We start from the raw sequence: 17,274 nt of genomic DNA on the forward strand, positions 1-17,274 counted from the left end.
TGTCTCTATGCAGACGACATCCTGATGTTCTTAAGAGGGGAAGAGGATCTAACTAGAACCATGGAGGTGATCAAAACTTTTGGTACATACTCGGGCTTGGAAATAAATTGGTCCAAGTCTGTGTTGCTCCCGCTGGGCGAGGAAAAACCGAAAATAGAACAGGAGATGAGAGTTCTAGGGGAAAATTAGCATCTTAGGTATCTAGGGATCCAGATCTCAAGGGACATTAATAAACATCATGACCTGAACTTAAAACCCATAATTAAAGCACTAGAGCAGAAAACACAAATCTGGAGTCAACTAAAAATATCCAGAATGGATAATAATAATAATAATTTTATTTATATAGCGCCTACAGATTCCGCAGCACTTACAATTATGGGATACAAACAAAGACAAGTATCAGACATAATAGAATGGTACTACTCAAGACTGTCTTTTTGCCAAAGTTTTTGTTTATATTTTATTCTTCCCCGGTGTGGTGTGACGACTGTTAGGATTCGGCAGGCTGGAGGTGGATCCTCTGTGTCAGAGAGGGATTGGCGTGGACCGTACCGGTGGACCGGTTCGGTATTCACCAGAGCCCGCCGCAAAGCGGGATGGTCTTGCTGTGGTGGTAGCAACAAGGTTGTATCCACCGGTAACGGCTCAACCTCACTGACTGCTGAGAGTGGCGTGGTACAGGAGGACTAGACAGAGGCGAGGTCAGACGTAGCAGAAGGTCAGGGCAGGCGGCAAGGTACATAGTCAAGGGCAACGGCAGAAGGTCTGGTAACACTGGCAAGGCATAAAAAGGTATTTTCTGGTGTCTCAATGCTATTATATAAACTGCTGGAGAGAGATAGAATTTTTTTCGTATCTGCTAAAAGAAAACGAGAATAAGTTTTCGTCCATATTTGAGCTGCTAGAGTCTGGTCAATTGAAAGATAGAAGGTGGAAAAATAGTAAAATAGTGGGTAGTTTAAGGAAAACTTGGGAAAGATTAAGGGTAGAGATGGGGGTAAAGGGGGTATTAGATGTGGCACCAATTTGGAAGAATAGGCATTTGAAAGGAGAGTTGGATAAGAGGGAATTAAAGAGTCTGTGACACTTAGGATTAAATCAAATCTGTGATATTTGGAAAGATGGGGAATTTGTTTCATGGGAGGTATTGAATGAAGGGCAAGGTCACAAGAAAGGGGAATGGTTGGAATATTTGAGATTAAAAAGCACATTATAAAGTTCATTAGAAGGAGGGTTAGTGATAGCCCACACGGGGGGGGGGGGGGGGGTTATCAAAAATAATAATAGAAGGGGAATTAATTAATATATATCAAAAATATATAATGCACTAAGAGATAGTAAAGACGCACTAAAAACACCTAGTAGTAAACAGAAATGGCAGCAAGAAATAGGGCCCATATCGGAAAATCAGTGGATACGTATATTATGGAGTTTAGATGAGATACCATTAAATAATAATCACAAAATTATTCAGTTTAATATATTATATAGGCTATATTACACACCGCTATTCTTATACAAGATCGGAAATAAAGACTCGGGAGCGTGCGGGAAATGTGGACAGGAGGGGACAGATACATTGCAAATTCTGGACAGAGGTCTGTCAAAAAATTGAGGGATATTGGAAAACTAAGATGGAGATTACAGCTGTATAAGCTATTTTAGGTGATGACCCCCCACAGATAAGGGATATAGATATATGTAAAAAGGTACTCAGAAGTTTGTTCTTTGCTAGACTCATGATAGTTAGAGGTTGGATAAAACCTGGACATTTTGATATTAATGAGTGGTGGAGAGGTTTGAGGAAGGAGTATAAAATTAATTAAGGAGAGGGAGGAAGGAGGAGAACAGATTAGAGAGTGGGTAGTTGTTGTGTGTTTTTTTTTTCCCCGGGGTGGGGGGCTAGGGTTGAGGGGGTAGGGGAGGGAGGTAGATGGGGATAAGGATATCTTGTATTAGGTGATAGTAATGAACATTGCTTGCTGTTCTAATTTTGTATAAGTGATTTTTGTAACAATAAAGAGCAAAATAAAAAAATGACCCCTTCCTGAATGGCGATAAAGGTAATTCATATATTTATTATATTGGTTATTGTTATTCTATGCTTCATTCATGAGCGATATTACTGCATAAATGTATGTTATATTTTTGTTGTATTTATGGTTATCCCTTTCACAAGAGCCCTGTAATCAGGTTACATTTTTAAATAATGTTATTTGCTTTTGCTCTTAAATAAACAGAATTACTTGTACTTGAAAAAGAAAAAAAAAGGTTAAATGCCTATGTTATACCATATGATGTACATAAAATGTGTAGCTTGAGGACCTGTTGTCATGTGATTGTAACCCAGTGAGGTATCAGTGACCATGTGACCTAAGGATGACCTATGGGACCCCTCCTAGTCTCCCCCATATAAGCCCTGGGTGGAGCTAGCTCTCGCTCTCTTATGCTGAGGAACAGTGAGGTGAAGTCCTAGGTGTCTGTCTGGAGTCCAGCACTCACAGATTCTCAAGTCCATTACCCCACAGGTTAAGTCAAAGCCTGGTAACTACAGAAGGGGTGAAGTCAGTCATAGTCTGCCATAGTCAGTCCAAGTAAATCTTTATCAAGTCAGCATGGGCTGCATCCAAATTGTCCAAGTCCACTACAAGTCCCAGCAAGCCCTGAGATCTCTGAAGTCACTGGTCACCTCCGTGGGCCTAGCCAAGTAGTGTTGCTCGCGAATATTTGCAATGCGAATTTTATTCGCGAATATCACATATTTGCGAATTTGCGAATATTCGCGAATATAGCACTATATATTCGTAATTACGAATATTCGATTTTTTTTTTTACAGTACACATCACAGTGATCATCCCTCTCTGCTTCCAGCTTGTGTGGTGTAAAGAAGGCTCTAATACTACTGTGTGAGACTGGCGTGCGAATTCTCGCGTATGCGAAAATTAGCATATGCTAATTTTCGCATTTGCGAATTTTCACATATGCTAATTTTTGTATATGCAAATTTTCGCAAATATTACGAATATCCTAATTTAGCGAATATATGACGAATATTTGTCTATATATTCGCGAAATATCGCGAATTCGAATATGGCCTATGCCGCTCAACACTATAGCCAAGCTGTATAGACTGTTACACCTGCCTGACTCAGTAAAGCTGCCGTTGTTCCGTAACTTGGCGTCGGAGTCATTATTTGCCCCCGTGCCTAGCCCAGGATCCAGTGGTATTCCTTTGCGTGGTATCCCTGGCGTCACTCACGAACACAAGGAGTTAATGCCATATGCCCCTAGGGTAATTCCATCTGCCCTCATCACATCCTCACCACACAAAAAGCTGTGTTTCTTTATTTCATGCACATCGGCTCAAACGGTATTTAGCAAACGGATGTTACAGCAGGGCAGTAGGTACAGGGAGCACCGTCAAGAGCGATGGCGCTGTTTCACGCCTACAAGGCATTTCACATCGCTTCTCGGCCTTTTGGCTAAGATCAAGTGTAGTATCTGTTCTTATCAGTTTTCATGCTGGTGGGGATGGGTGCTGCATGGAGGATGCAGGTGTACCAGGGCTTTCCCGGGCTGGTTCTGAGGAATCAGCTCGACGGCTGCCCCGATGTGACCTGTTCCCTCCTGGTCTCGCCACGAGGCTGAGAGGGTCTAGAGCCGAGGTACTTTTGTGCCTCGGGGAGTGGTGACCCCGAGGTGCTGAAACTCACTGGGAGTACCGGCTCACTGAGTTGAAGCACGGGCACCATGATCTCTTCACCTTGTGGCACTCACCTCTTGATTCCCGGCCTTCTGGTTAGGATCAGAGAAATGTTTATAGATCCGGCCGGATGTCCGGGCAGTATACCTGCACACATTCACTTATTTATTTCTTTTTGTCTCACTGTGTCACTTTTTGCGTGTTGTGTGTTCACAGAATTTGTCAGGATGCGGTAGCCCTTCTGGGTGTCCCTCCTGGCGGTCTAGGGGAGGTGTGTGTGGCCATTAGGTTCCGCACCTCCCTGCAAACACCCCGGGTACTCCTGCTTTGGCAGGGTACCTACCGTTATTGGCTCTGCGGGCAGATACCTTGGCTAACGCCAAGGGGGATGCCGGGAGCATTTGTGGTCCCCTAGTAGCTTCGGCGAAAAGGGACATCAAACCTGGAACCTCGCAGGTACCTTTTGGTCCGGAGGCGAAGGGTAAGGTTTGTTGGGGGGCCTCTCTCCTATCGGAGAAGGGCTTGCGATAGACCGCATCCTTTGTGCACGTTTTTTTAGTGTAACACGTTTGCACTTTTTCTTGCACTTTGGGTGAATCGAGAGCACGTTCCTCGGCTTTAGATAAAAAAAACAAAAAAAAACAAGGCATTTCTTCAGGCCAGGAATTGATGTCACATCACAGGTAGAGCCTCCTTAAATAGTACATGCATACTAATAGCATAGGTGCGTTAAAATCAATAAAAACATAGATACATAACATCCCACATGTAGCATCCAGGTAAAATAATTAAACCAAACCCGGAATCTATAGAAAAGCTGAAAATGCGTTCATTTATGCCAAGGGCACCTGTTGCCTCAAGCTGAGCTATCCAGCGAGCTTCTTTTTGTAATAGAGCGCGTTATCTATCGCCTCCTCTTTCTAAGGGATCTACTCTTTCCAAAGCGTCAAATTTAATAATTTTTGTGTTTCCTCCATGGACTTCATTAAAGGGGTACTCTGCTGCTCAGCGTTTGGAACACACTGTTCCGAACGCTGGAGCCGGCGCCGGGAGCTCGTGATGTCATAGCCCCACCCCCTCATGACATCACGCCCCCTCCCATAGACTTGCATTAAGGGGGCGTGGTGTGACATCATGAGGGCACGGGGCTATGACGAGCTCCCGGCGTCGACTCCAGCGTTCGGAACAGTTTGTTCCAAACGCTGAGCAGCGGAGCACCCCTTTAATATGTGTAATAAACACAGATCTCACATGTTATCTTATTCTTTCAAATAGTAGCTGCAATGGCACAGGAGCCAATATAATACAAAGGTAGTTTTACACATGATAAGCTGTTTAACTTCTACTGTTTTGGGTCCTAATCTGAACTTGCTCTTACCCAGGTCCAGACCGCACATGGAGCAATTCCCAAACTTAAAGGGGTACTCTACCCCTAGACATCTTATCCCCTATCCAAAGGATAGGGGATAAGATGTCTGATCGCAGGGGTTCCGCCGCTGGGGACCCCGCAATATAGCATGCGGCACCCACTTGTTTCTGCTCCGGAAGCGCTGGAGGGTCTGGATCCCGACCACCGGAACGGAAGTCCGTGATGTCACGACTCCGCCCCCGTGTCATGCCCCCTCCCATAGACTTGCATTGAGGGGACGGGGCGTGACGTCACACGGGGCGGAGTCATGACGTCACGGACTCCCGTTCCGATGGTCGGGACCCAGATAGGATAGGGGATAAGATGTCTAGGGGTGGAGTACCCCTTTAAATTTACCTTTGGGTCTTCTCTCTGTTAGCCATTCTGTTATTTGTTCTTTTTCTAACAGTGTTTTTGATAAAATCTCCAACAGTTCCGTTCCGTTTAAATGGGATTACTGGTTTATTTTCTGCTATTTTTTTCCGACCTGGGTCCTGTTCCAAAATGAACCAATTTTTTCGGATAGTATTATTCAGTAGGGTATTCATGGGGGAATTACAAAAGGAAAAAAATGAACTTTTCTTTTTTGGGGCCTATTTTCTTTTCATGTCATAGATCATATCTAGTTCTTTTGTCTGTTTTTATATTTGTCCTTTCAATTACTTCCTCTGGGTAGCAGGCGTTTTTTCAAATCAACTGCTTGCTTTACATATGTTTCATTATTCGAATTGATTCTCTTCAATCTGATGAATCGGCCATAGGGCACACTGGGGGAGATTTATCAAAACCCGTCCAGAGGAAAAGTTGCCCAGTTGCCCATAGCAACCAATCAGATCGCTTCTTTCATTTTTAAAATGGCTTGGGAAAAGTGAAAGAAGCGATCTGATTGGTTGCTATGGGCAACTGCACCACTTTTTCTCTGCACTGGTTTTGATAAATCTCCCGCACTGTTTTTAGTACTCTTTGGGTGGGAGTAATTATTATTTTAATTATAATTTGTTGCTATTTCTTGCATGAAATAAAGAAACACAGCTTTTTGCAGCAGTGGAGAGTGATCCGCGTTTCTTTGGTCCTCCTCTCTAAGTGTATACAGTGACCCCCCAACCTACAATGGCCCCGACATAACGATCATTTCAACATATGATCACTCTCAGAGGCCATCGCATGTTGAAGGCAGCATCAACATACGATGCTTTTGTATGTCGGGGCCATCGCATAAACGGCTATCCGGCAGCGCAGACTGCTTCAGCTGCCACCGGATAGCCGTTTACGGTGCCCCGTGAGCTCCGGTGATGATCACTTACCTGTCCTCGGGGCTCCGGCGCGTCCTCTTCGGGATCCTCTGCATCGTCGGCGCTCTACATCGTCGTCATCACATCGCGGCGCGTAACGACGTGGAGCGGAATGCGTAACGACGTGATGGCGGCGACGGAGAGTGAGGATGCCGGGGAAACAGAGGCCTTGCCGGAGTGTAGGAGACACCACGGGGACGCGGCGACAGAGATGGAAGGCGACATCCAGAGCAGCGGTGACGAGCGGAGACGGTCTGGAGCGGCGGGGACACGTGAGTATAACCTCCAATACCAGTGGTGGTCTTCAACCTGCGGACCTCCAGATGTTGCAAAACTACAACTCCCAGCATGCCCGGACAGCCAACGGCTGTCCGGGCATGCTGGGAGTTGTAGTTTTGCAACATCTGGAAGTCTGCAGGTTGTAGACCACTGTCCTATACTTTACATTGCACGGATCCCTCAACATACGATGGTTTCAACAAACGATGGTCCATTTCGAACGGATTACCATCGTATGTTGAGGGAACACTATACATGCAGTGTCTGTCACTTATATAGCCACATATTAGCTGAATCTACATTACACTGACACCGAGACCGTACTGAAAAATACTCATTATTGGAACGCAATGCCAGGTTATCCTTTCTATTGAATTGGACATTAGCAAATCTGTCACATACAATAATTCAATTACCAGAGTTTAAAGGAGAGCGTGTTGCAGCCGGCACGTGCTCCATTTGTGGTGTCCCGGTACCGTATTGCGTATCGTACCTTGTATGGTGGTCCCCAAAGTCAGAGTTACTACGTTCAGGTAGGGTCCCCCAGGTGGGACAGCCCCTAGTCGCCTCCTCCTTCTATTCTAATTCTATAATGTTTGTGTGTACATATTTAATAATGTATATATTTAGTATAATGTATATTAGTATACTTACCTTGGTAGCGTCGCAGGACCTTCGGTCATGTGACTGTGTTGATTCCTCTATGGTATGGTGGAGGACCTTTGGAGGTCCTTGGGTCACATGATTACCCTTAACTCGTTGTAAAGATAATTGACAGAAGTTTTGGACCAATCAGTTTAAGGCCAGCCCCTGCCCATATAAGGGAGCTGCAGCCAATGATCGCTCTCTTGGGTTGCTGCTCTCGTGGATGCCGGACTATCAGGACGGATCTGCGCAGCTTACAAAGACAAGCTAGGCCTGAAACCTGCTGGCCTCAGCGTTAACTTAAAACATTAGTCCTAAACTAAATCCCCACTAAAGCTAGCGTGACTGCTGTACCTCAACTAAATCCCCTAAATCCAGCAAAACAGCGCATATCAGTCTATGGATTCTAAAACGCTTAAGGTCCCAACCACTGTCAATCTCTAAGAGACTTTGCTTGCATAGAGACTGTTCCGGTTATGAAGCTTGCATAAAATCTTCAGTAAAAGTTCCGACTGTCGTCAGCAAACTCTCCGATTGTGGACATTCAATTATTCCATACCTCCCTATCGCTCTTGGGAAGGGTGGCGGTAGAACAAGCATTGCAGAGGAGTCCTCAACCTGGCATCACGAATAGAAAGGGTTAACCAGACACCCTTTAACTACCGCACAGCTACACTCCCTATACCCTACACCCCCAGGCTATCACACATTCAATCCTATGGAAGCGCTGAAAGGACCCGAGTACAGCTCTCGGGCATCATCGGCGCTGCCATAGAAATTAATGGAGCGTGTGCTGTCTACCGGTAGATGACACGCCCTCCTCACCGAGAGCGCCGGGTCCTGGTGATGGCGGTTTCGGTTGTGGCAGCAGTCGGACTCCCTACGATCAGCTACTTATCCCCTATACTTTGGATAGGGGATACGGTAAGTTAATTTTAGCCAGAGTTCTCCTTTAACCAAACTGCACAGTGCTGATGTCTATAGCGTAGACCTGTATATATTCTTCCTCCAGGAGATCCCTTCAGTAAAAGCCTCTTTGTGTTGCTCTTGGATTAGGTCACACAATATGACTGCATGTGAATCGTTCTGTGGCAACATATTCTCTTTTTCCTGTCTTGACAACATGGAATGTTTTACAGAATTCCAAAGATCTGCAACTGGAAACATGCCCTTTACTTGTCTTGTAAAATTGCAGCAATTTCATCTCATAAAACCAGAGCAGGAGAGACTCATTCATCCCTATCATAAAGTTCATGGAACCGGTTATGTGTGTGGAGTATTGTCCATCAAGGTGGTTGGCGGAATCTGTGAACCTGGTCGTTTATTTCAGTGTAACATTCACATTACAGAACCAAGCATTAGTGAGTGTACTGTCACTATATGCATTATTACCCCTCTATATCTAATTGTCAGTTTTAGGAATCCCTTAAAGGGTTACTCTGGCCCTAAGACATCTTATCTAGTCTGATCACGGGGCTTCCGCCACTGGGAACCCCCTTAATATAGCTTGCAGAACCCACCTGTGAGCACTGCAGGAAGCGCTGGAGGATCCAAGTCTTGTGTCTCCTGACCACGGGGACGGAGTATATTGATGTCACGACTCCGCCCCCGTGTGACATCACACCCACCACCTCAATGCAAGTCTATGGGAGGGGACGTCATGCCCCCTCCCATAGACTTGCATTGAGGGGGTGGGTGTGATGTCACACGGGGGCGGAGTCGTGACATCAATATACTCCGTCCCCGTGGTCGGGAGGCGCAAGACTTGGATCCTCCAGCGCTTCTTCCAGTGCTCACAGGTGGGTGCTGTAAGCTATATTGTGGGGGTTCCCAGCAGCGGGACCCCCGCGATCAGACATCTTATCCCCTATCCTTTGGATAGGGGAGAACATGTCTTAGGGCCAGAGTACCCCTTTAAACCCTCAGCAATAGCGGCATGGCGAAGTTTATAGATGGAGGGTCTGCGGTATTGTATTGGTGCCCCACAGCAGGCTGCATAGTGCATAAACTAAATCCCAGCATATACTCAAAAATATACCAAGGTAATGGGGAAGTGCTCCTAAAACATAACTTTTAATAATTTTCGACTAAAACACACCAAAAACTAGTGAACCCATTAAAAAGGTATGTTCAATCATTGGAACGAATTTAAGAGAAACCAATGTACCACAGCACACATCTGATTATCACCCCAACGCATTTCTGCTGCATATAGCAACTTCCTCGAGCGATTGGAGCGGGAGGCCATGATCGTGACATCACGCCACGCCCCCTCCATTCATGTCTATGGGAGGGGGCGTGATGACCATTGCCACACCCCCTCCCATAAACCGGAATGGAGGGGTGTGGTTTGACATCATGAGGGGCGTGGTCGTGATGTGACAATCACGGCCGTACGCTCCAAGTGGTCTGAACAAAATGTTCAGAACGCTGGGGCATGGGACTACCCCTTTAAGCGGTTCCACTGACTTTATCATGGCCCCTATAAAATATTTACATTGTAAGGGTACATTCACACAGGCGGATTTATTTGCGAGTTCCCCGCTGTGTATTTGAAAGGGGGGCGGGCTCTTCTCGGCTGTCCACAGGGGATTTTCCGCGGCGGAATTTATGCTGCGGAAAATCCGACGCAAGCCCCATTGAAGTCAGTAGGGTCTGCGGCAGATTTTCCACAACGTAAATTCCACTGTGGAAAATCTGCTGCGGACAGCTTTGTTTGGGAAAGCTTTAAAGGGGTACTCAGCCCCTAGACATCTTATCCTGAGCAGCACCCGATCTCTGTGCAGCTCCCGGCATTCTAAACAGTATGTTTAGAACGCTGGGTTCCTGCGGCGCGCCACGCCATGCCCCCACTATTCATGTCTATGGGAAGGGGCATGATGGCTAAACATTCTGTTCTGAATGCCGGGTGCTGAACAAAAGGATAGGGGATAAGATGTCTGATCACTGCTGGGACCTCCCGCGATCAGACAACTTATCCTCTATACTTTGGATAGGGGATAAAATGCCTAGGGGCGGAGTACCCCTTTAAAGGAAAAACTTTTTTTTTTTAACCCCTTAAGGACGCAGGACGTAAATGTACGTCCTGGTGCGGTGGTACTTAACGCACCAGGACGTACATTTACGTCCTAAGCATAACCGCGGGCATCGGAGCGATGCCCGTGTCATGCGCGGTTGATCCCGGCTGCTGATCGCAGCCAGGGACCCGCCGGCAATGGCCGACGCCCGCGATCTCGCGGGCGTCCGCCATTAACCCCTCAGGTGCCGGGATCAATACAGATCCCGGCATCTGCGGCAGTGCGCGATTTGAATGAATGATCGGATCGCCCGCAGCGCTGCTGCGGGGATCCGATCATTCATAACGCCGCACGGAGGTCCCCTCACCTTCCTCCGCGCGGCTCCCGGCGTCTCCTGCTCTGGTCTGTGATCGAGCAGACCAGAGCAGAAGATGACCGATAATACTGATCTGTTCTATGTCCTATACATAGAACAGATCAGTATTAGCAATCATGGTATTGCTATGAATAGTCCCCTATGGAGACTATTCAAATGTAAAAAAAAATTAAAAAAAAAGTAAAAGTAGAAGTAAAAAAAAAGTGAAAAATCCCCTCCCCCAATAAAAAAGTAAATGTCCGTTTTTTCCTATTTTACCCCCAAAAAGCGTAAATTTTATTTTTATAGACATATTTGGTATCGCCGCGTGCGTAAATGTCCAAACTATTAAAATAAAATGTTAATGATCCCGTACGGTTAACGGCGTGAACGAAAAAAAAAAAAAAAGTCAAAAATTCCTACTTTTTTAATACATTTTATTTTAAAAAAAAATATAAAAAATGTATTAAAAGTTTTTTATATGCAAATGTGGCATAAAAAAAAAGTACAGATCATGGCGCAAAAAATGAGCCCCCATACCGCCGCTTATACGGAAAAATAAAAAAGTTAGGGGTCATCAAAATAAAGGGATTATAAACGTACTAATTTGGTTAAAAAGTTTGTGATTTTTTTTAAGCGCAACAATAATATAAAAGTATATAATAATGGGTATCATTTTAATTGTATTGACCCTCAGAATAAAGAACACACGTCATTTTTACCATAAATTGTACGGCGTGAAAACGAAACCTTCCAAAATTAGCAAAATTGCGTTTTTCGTTTTAATTTCCCCACAAAAATAGTGTTTTTTGGTTGCGCCATACATTTTATGATCTAATGAGTGATGTCATTACAAAGGACAACTGGACGCGCAAAAAACAAGCCCTCATACTAGTCTGTAGATGAAAATATAATAGAGTTATGATTTTTAGAAGACGAGGAGGAAAAAATGAAAACGTAAAAATTTAATTGTCTGAGTCCTTAAGGCCAAAATGGGCTGAGTCCTTAAGGGGTTAATCAACTGGCTCCAGAAAGTTAAACAGATTTGTAAATTACTTCTATTAAAAAATCTTAATCCTTCCACTACTACTTACTAACTGCTGATTACTACAGAGGAAATTATTTTCTTTTTGGAACACAGAGCTCTCTGCTGACATGACCACAGTGCTCTCTGCTGACATCTCTGTCCATTTTAGGAACTGACCAGAGCAGCATATGTTTGCTATGGGGATTTTCTCCTACTCTGGACAGTTCTTAAAATGGACAGAGATGTCAGCAGAGAGCACTGTGCTTGTGATGTCAGCAGAGAGCTTTGTGTTCCAAAAAGAAAATAATTTCCTCTGTAGTATTCAGCAGCTAATAAGTACTGGAAGGATTAAGATTTTTTCATAGAAGTAATATACAAATCTGCTTAACTTTCTGTCACCAGTTGATTTAAAAAAATAAAAATAAAGTTTTCCACCGGCGCACCCCTTTAATTGTATTTAGATATTTTTCTTACTTTTCTGCATATAGCATTCTAGTTTTTCTTAAAGACGAGCTTTTAAGTGCACATAAGAATTATAAAAGACCCGAACAAGAAGAAAAAGGGAACAACTATCATTACTATGATGACTTATTTCTTTCTTTGCAATCACTAAACAGGTCTTGTTATGTTCTCCTACCACCCATCCATGTCTTTAGTGGATTTTCTGCGCGTAAACCCAATCTTCTTCCCTCACCCAAGTACATGCACTATTTACAGTCTTCCATCACCTTAAAGGGGTACTCCAGTGGAAAACTATTTATTATAAATCAACTGGTGCTAGAAAGTGAAATAACATCTTAATCCTTAAAGTACTTATTAGCTGCTGTATACTACAGAGAAAGTTCTTTTCTTTTTGAATCTCTTTTCTGTCTGACCACAGTGCTCTCTGCTGACACCTCTGTCCATGTCAGGAACTGTCCAGAGTAGGAGCAAATCTCCATAGCAAACCTCTCCTGCTCTGAACAGTAGTTCCTGACATGGACAGAGGTGTCAGCAGAGAGCACTGTGGTCAGATTGAAAAGAAATTCAAAAAGAAAAGAATTTCCTCTGTAGTATACAGCAGCTGATAAGTACTGGAAGGATTAAGATTTTCAAATAGAAGTAATTTACAAATCTGTTTAACTTTCTGGTACCGTTGGCTGTCCGGGCATGATGGGAGTTGAAGTTTTGCAACATCTGGAGGGCCACAGTTTGAGACCACTGACTTAAACCATCTGACTCTGTGTGCAACCAAAACCATCCGTCTCGTAAATCTCGGAATCATCTGATGTCACTTTGCATTCTCCTGCTGTTCACTGCAGGGGGTATCTTTCCTAACCCCGGCCCACCTTCATTTACTACTAACTTCAATTCCTTATCTTCCATACAAAGAAACCCTACAGATCTGATTAACATTCCCTGTATGTCTTCTCCATTCTCCTCTGACTGTGCCCTGTGAAGTGCAATTAACTAACTGCTTTTCATGACTGGTTTGGAACAAAATCTCTTAAAGGGGTACTCCGGTGGAAAACATATATATATATATATATATATATATATATATATATATTTTTTTTTTTTTTTTAAATCAACTGGTACCAGAAAGTCAAACAAATTTGTAAATGACTTCTATTAAAAAAAAAAAAAATCTTTACCCTTCCAGTACTTTTTAGCAGCTGTATGCTACAGAGGAAATTCTTTTCTTTTTAACCCCTTAAGGACTCAGGGTTTTTCCGTTTTTGCACTTTCGTTTTTTCCTCCTTACCTTTTAAAAATTATAACCCTTTCAATTTTCCACCTAAAAATCCATATTATGGCTTATTTTTTGCCTCACCAATTCTACTTTCCAGTGACATTAGTCATTTTACCCAAAAATTCACGGCGAAACGGAAAAAAAAAATCATTGTGCGACAAAATCGAAGAAAAAACGCCCTTTTGTAACTTTTGGGGGCTTCCGTTTCTACGAAGTGCATATTTCGGTAAAAATGACACCTTATCATTATTCTGTAGGTCCATACGGTTAAAATGATCCCCTACTTATATAGGTTTGATTTTGTCGCACTTCTGGAAAAAATCATAACTACATGCAGGAAAATTTATACGTTTAAAAATGTCATCTTCTGACCCCTATAACTTTTTTTTATTTTTCCACGTACAGGGCGGTATGAGGACTCATTTTTTGCGCCGTGATATGAAGTTTTTAACGGTACGATTTTTGTTTTGATCGGACTTTTTGATCACTTTTTTTAAAATTTTTTAATGATATAAAAAGTGACCAAAATACGCTTTTTTGGACTTTGGAATTTTTTTGCGCGTACGCCATTGACCGTGCGGTTTAATTAATGATATATTCGGACATTTACACACGTGGTGATACCACATTAAGTATTTGGTCAATAACAAAAGTTTGTCTCAATACTTTTTTATATACCCTTTGTTGGCAATGACAGAGATCAAACGTTTTCTGTAAGTCTTCACAAGGTTTTCACACACTGTTGCTGGTATTTTGGCACATTCCTTCATGCAGATCTCCTCTAGAGCAGTGATGTTTTGGGGCTGTCGCTAGGCAACACGGACTTTCAACTCCCTCCAAAGGTTTTCTATGGGGTTGAGATCTGGAGACTGGCTAGGCCACTCCAGGACCTTGAAATGCTTCTTACGAAGCCACTCGTTGCCTGAGCGGTGTGTTCGGGATCATTGTCATGCTGAAAGGCCCAGCCAGGTTTCATCTTTCATGCGCTTGCTGATGGAAGGAGGTTTTCACTCAAAATCTCACAATACATGGCCCCATTCATTCTTTCCTTTACACGGATCAGTTGTTCTGGTCCCTTTGCAGAAAAACAGCCCCAAAGCATGATGTTTCCACCCCCATGCTTCACAGTAGGTTTGGTGTTCTTTGGATGCAACTCAGCATTCTTTCTCCTCCAAACACAACAAGTTGAGTTTTTACATAAAAGTTCTACTTTGGTTTCATCTGACCATATGACATTCTTCCAATCTTCTCCTAGATCATTCAAATGCTCTCTAGCAAACTTCAGACAGGCTCGGTCATGTACTGGCTTAAGTAGGGAGACACGTCTGGCACTGCATGATTTGAGTCCCTGGCGGCGGCATGTGATACTGATGGTAGCCTTTGTTACTTTGGTCCAAGCTCTCTGCAGGTCATTCACTAGGCCCCCCCGTGTTGTCCTGGGATTTTTTCTCACCGTTCTTGTGATCATTTTAAGACCACGGGGTGAGAAGTTGCGTGGAGCCCCAGATCGAGGGAGATTATCAGTGGTCTTGTATGTCTTCCATTATTAATAATTGCTCCCACAGTTGATTTCTTCACACCAAGCTGCTTGCCTATTGCAGATTCAGTCTTACCAGCCTGGTGCAGGTCTACAATTTTGTTTCTGGTGTCACTCGACAGCTCTTTAGTTTTGGCCATAGTGGAGTTTGGAGTGTGACTGTTTGAGGTTGTGGACAGGTGTATTTTATACTGATAACAAGTTCAAACAGGCGCCATTAATACAGGTAACGAGTGGAGGACAGAGGAGACTCTTAGGCTAGGTTCACACTATGGAATTTCCGACTGCAATTCCGCTTTGAAATTGCAGGCAGAAATTCTGATTATTAAAATGTATAGTGTAGTGAGTGGGTTTCCGTTCACAAATTCACACTTCGGAATTTGTGAAGCGGAATTTGTGAACGGAAAATCAGTTTGGAAATTTCCGCCTGAAGAATGGCGTTGCTCGTTTTCAGGCGGAAATCCGTGCGGAACACATTGCAGTCTATTGGAGACTGCAATGTCTGCGCGGTCCTAGCGCCGACTGATTCAGTCAGCGCTGGCCGCACTCAGAACCTCCGGGCGGAAATTTTCTGCCCGGAGATTCCGTAGTCTGAACCTAGCCTTAAAGAAGAAGTTACAGGTCTGTGAGAGCCAGAAATCTTACTTGTTTGTAGGTGACCAAATACTTATTTTCCACCATAATTTGCAAATAAATTCTTTCAAAATCAGAAAATGTGATTTTATGGATTTTTTTTCTCATTCTGTCTCTCATAGTTGAGGTTATACCTATAATGAAAATTACAGCCTCTCATCTCTTTAAGTGGGAGAACTTGCACAATTGGTGGCTGACTAAATACTTTTTTGCCCCACTGTATATTTTGTACAAAAACTTACAGGTTTTAGATAGCGGGGGTCCGACTATGGGACCCCTGCGATCTCCTGTATGGGGCCTGGCTCTCTCCGGGGCGTGTGGACCCCCGTATGGAGCAGCGGCTGAGATGCCCCTTCATAAATCTCTATGGGATAGGGGATAAGTTTCTGTACATGATACTTCACCTTTAAATTCTATGAACTCTTCTCTCCCACTCTCTGGCCAAAACCTTCTTTCATTTACTATCAATAATACTTCTCCAAAATGTACACATCATTAAAGGGGTACTCCAGTGGAAAAAAAAAAAATAATCAACTGGTGCCAGAAAGTTGAACAGATTTGTAAATTACTTCTGTTTAAAAATATTAACCCTTCCAGTACTTATCAGCTGCTGTAAGCTCCAGAGGAAGTTATTTTCTTTTTGAATTTATTTTCTGTTTGACCACAGTGCTCTCTGCTGACACCTCTGTCCATGTCAGGAACTGTCCAGAGCAGAAACAAATCCCCATACCAAGCCTCTCCTGCTCTGGACAGTTCCTGACATGGACAGAGGTGTCAGCAGAGAGCACTGTGGTCAAACAGAAAAGAAATTCAAAAATAAAAGAACTTCCTCTGGAGCTTACAACAGCTGATAAGTACTGGAAGGATTAAGAATTTTAAATAAAAATAATTTACAAATCTGTTTAACTTTCTGGCACCAGTTGATTTAAAAAAAAAAAAAAAATTCCACTGGAGCACCCCTTTAACCCCTTTAATTTTTACGTTTTCATTTTTTCCTCCTCGCCTTCTAAAAATCATAACTCTTTTATATTTTCATCCACAGACTAGTATGAGGGCTTGTTTTTTGCGCGACCAGTTGTCCTTTGTAATGACATCACTCATTATATCATAAAATGTATGGCGCAACCAAAAAACACTATTTTTGTGGGGAAATTAAAACGAAAAACGCAATTTTGCTAATTTTGGAAGGTTTCGTTTTCACGCCGTACAATTTATGGTAAAAATGACATGTGTTCTTTATTCTGAGGGTCAATACGATTAAAATGATACCCATTATTACATACTTTTATATTATTGTTGCGCTTAAAAAAAATCACAAACTTTTTAACCAAATTAGTACGTTTATTATCCCTTTATTTTGATGACCTATAACTTTTTTATTTTTCCGTATAAGCGGCGGTATGGGGGCTCATTTATTGCGCCATGATCTGTACTTTTTTTTGATACCACATTTGCATATAAAAAACTTTTAATAAATTTTTTATTATTTTTTTTTTAATAAAATGTATTAAAAAAGTAGGAATTTTGGACTTTTTAAATTTTTTTCCGTTCACGCCGTTAACCGTACGGGATCATTAACATTTTATTTTAATAGTTCGGACATTTACGCATGCGGCGATACCAAATTTGTCTATCAAAAAAA

The 17,274-nt window shown here is 43.0% G+C and overlaps 1 pseudogene; it reads left to right on the top strand.

The window, feature by feature from the left end:
• Positions 1–3,466: 3,466 nt before the first annotated feature.
• LOC130275248 (U2 spliceosomal RNA) lies at positions 3,467–3,626 on the top strand (annotated as a pseudogene).
• The last annotated feature ends 13,648 nt before the right edge of the window (positions 3,627–17,274 follow it).

This window comes from Hyla sarda, chromosome 5, assembly GCF_029499605.1.
Source record: "Hyla sarda isolate aHylSar1 chromosome 5, aHylSar1.hap1, whole genome shotgun sequence".
Classification (NCBI taxonomy): Eukaryota; Metazoa; Chordata; class Amphibia; order Anura; family Hylidae; genus Hyla; species Hyla sarda.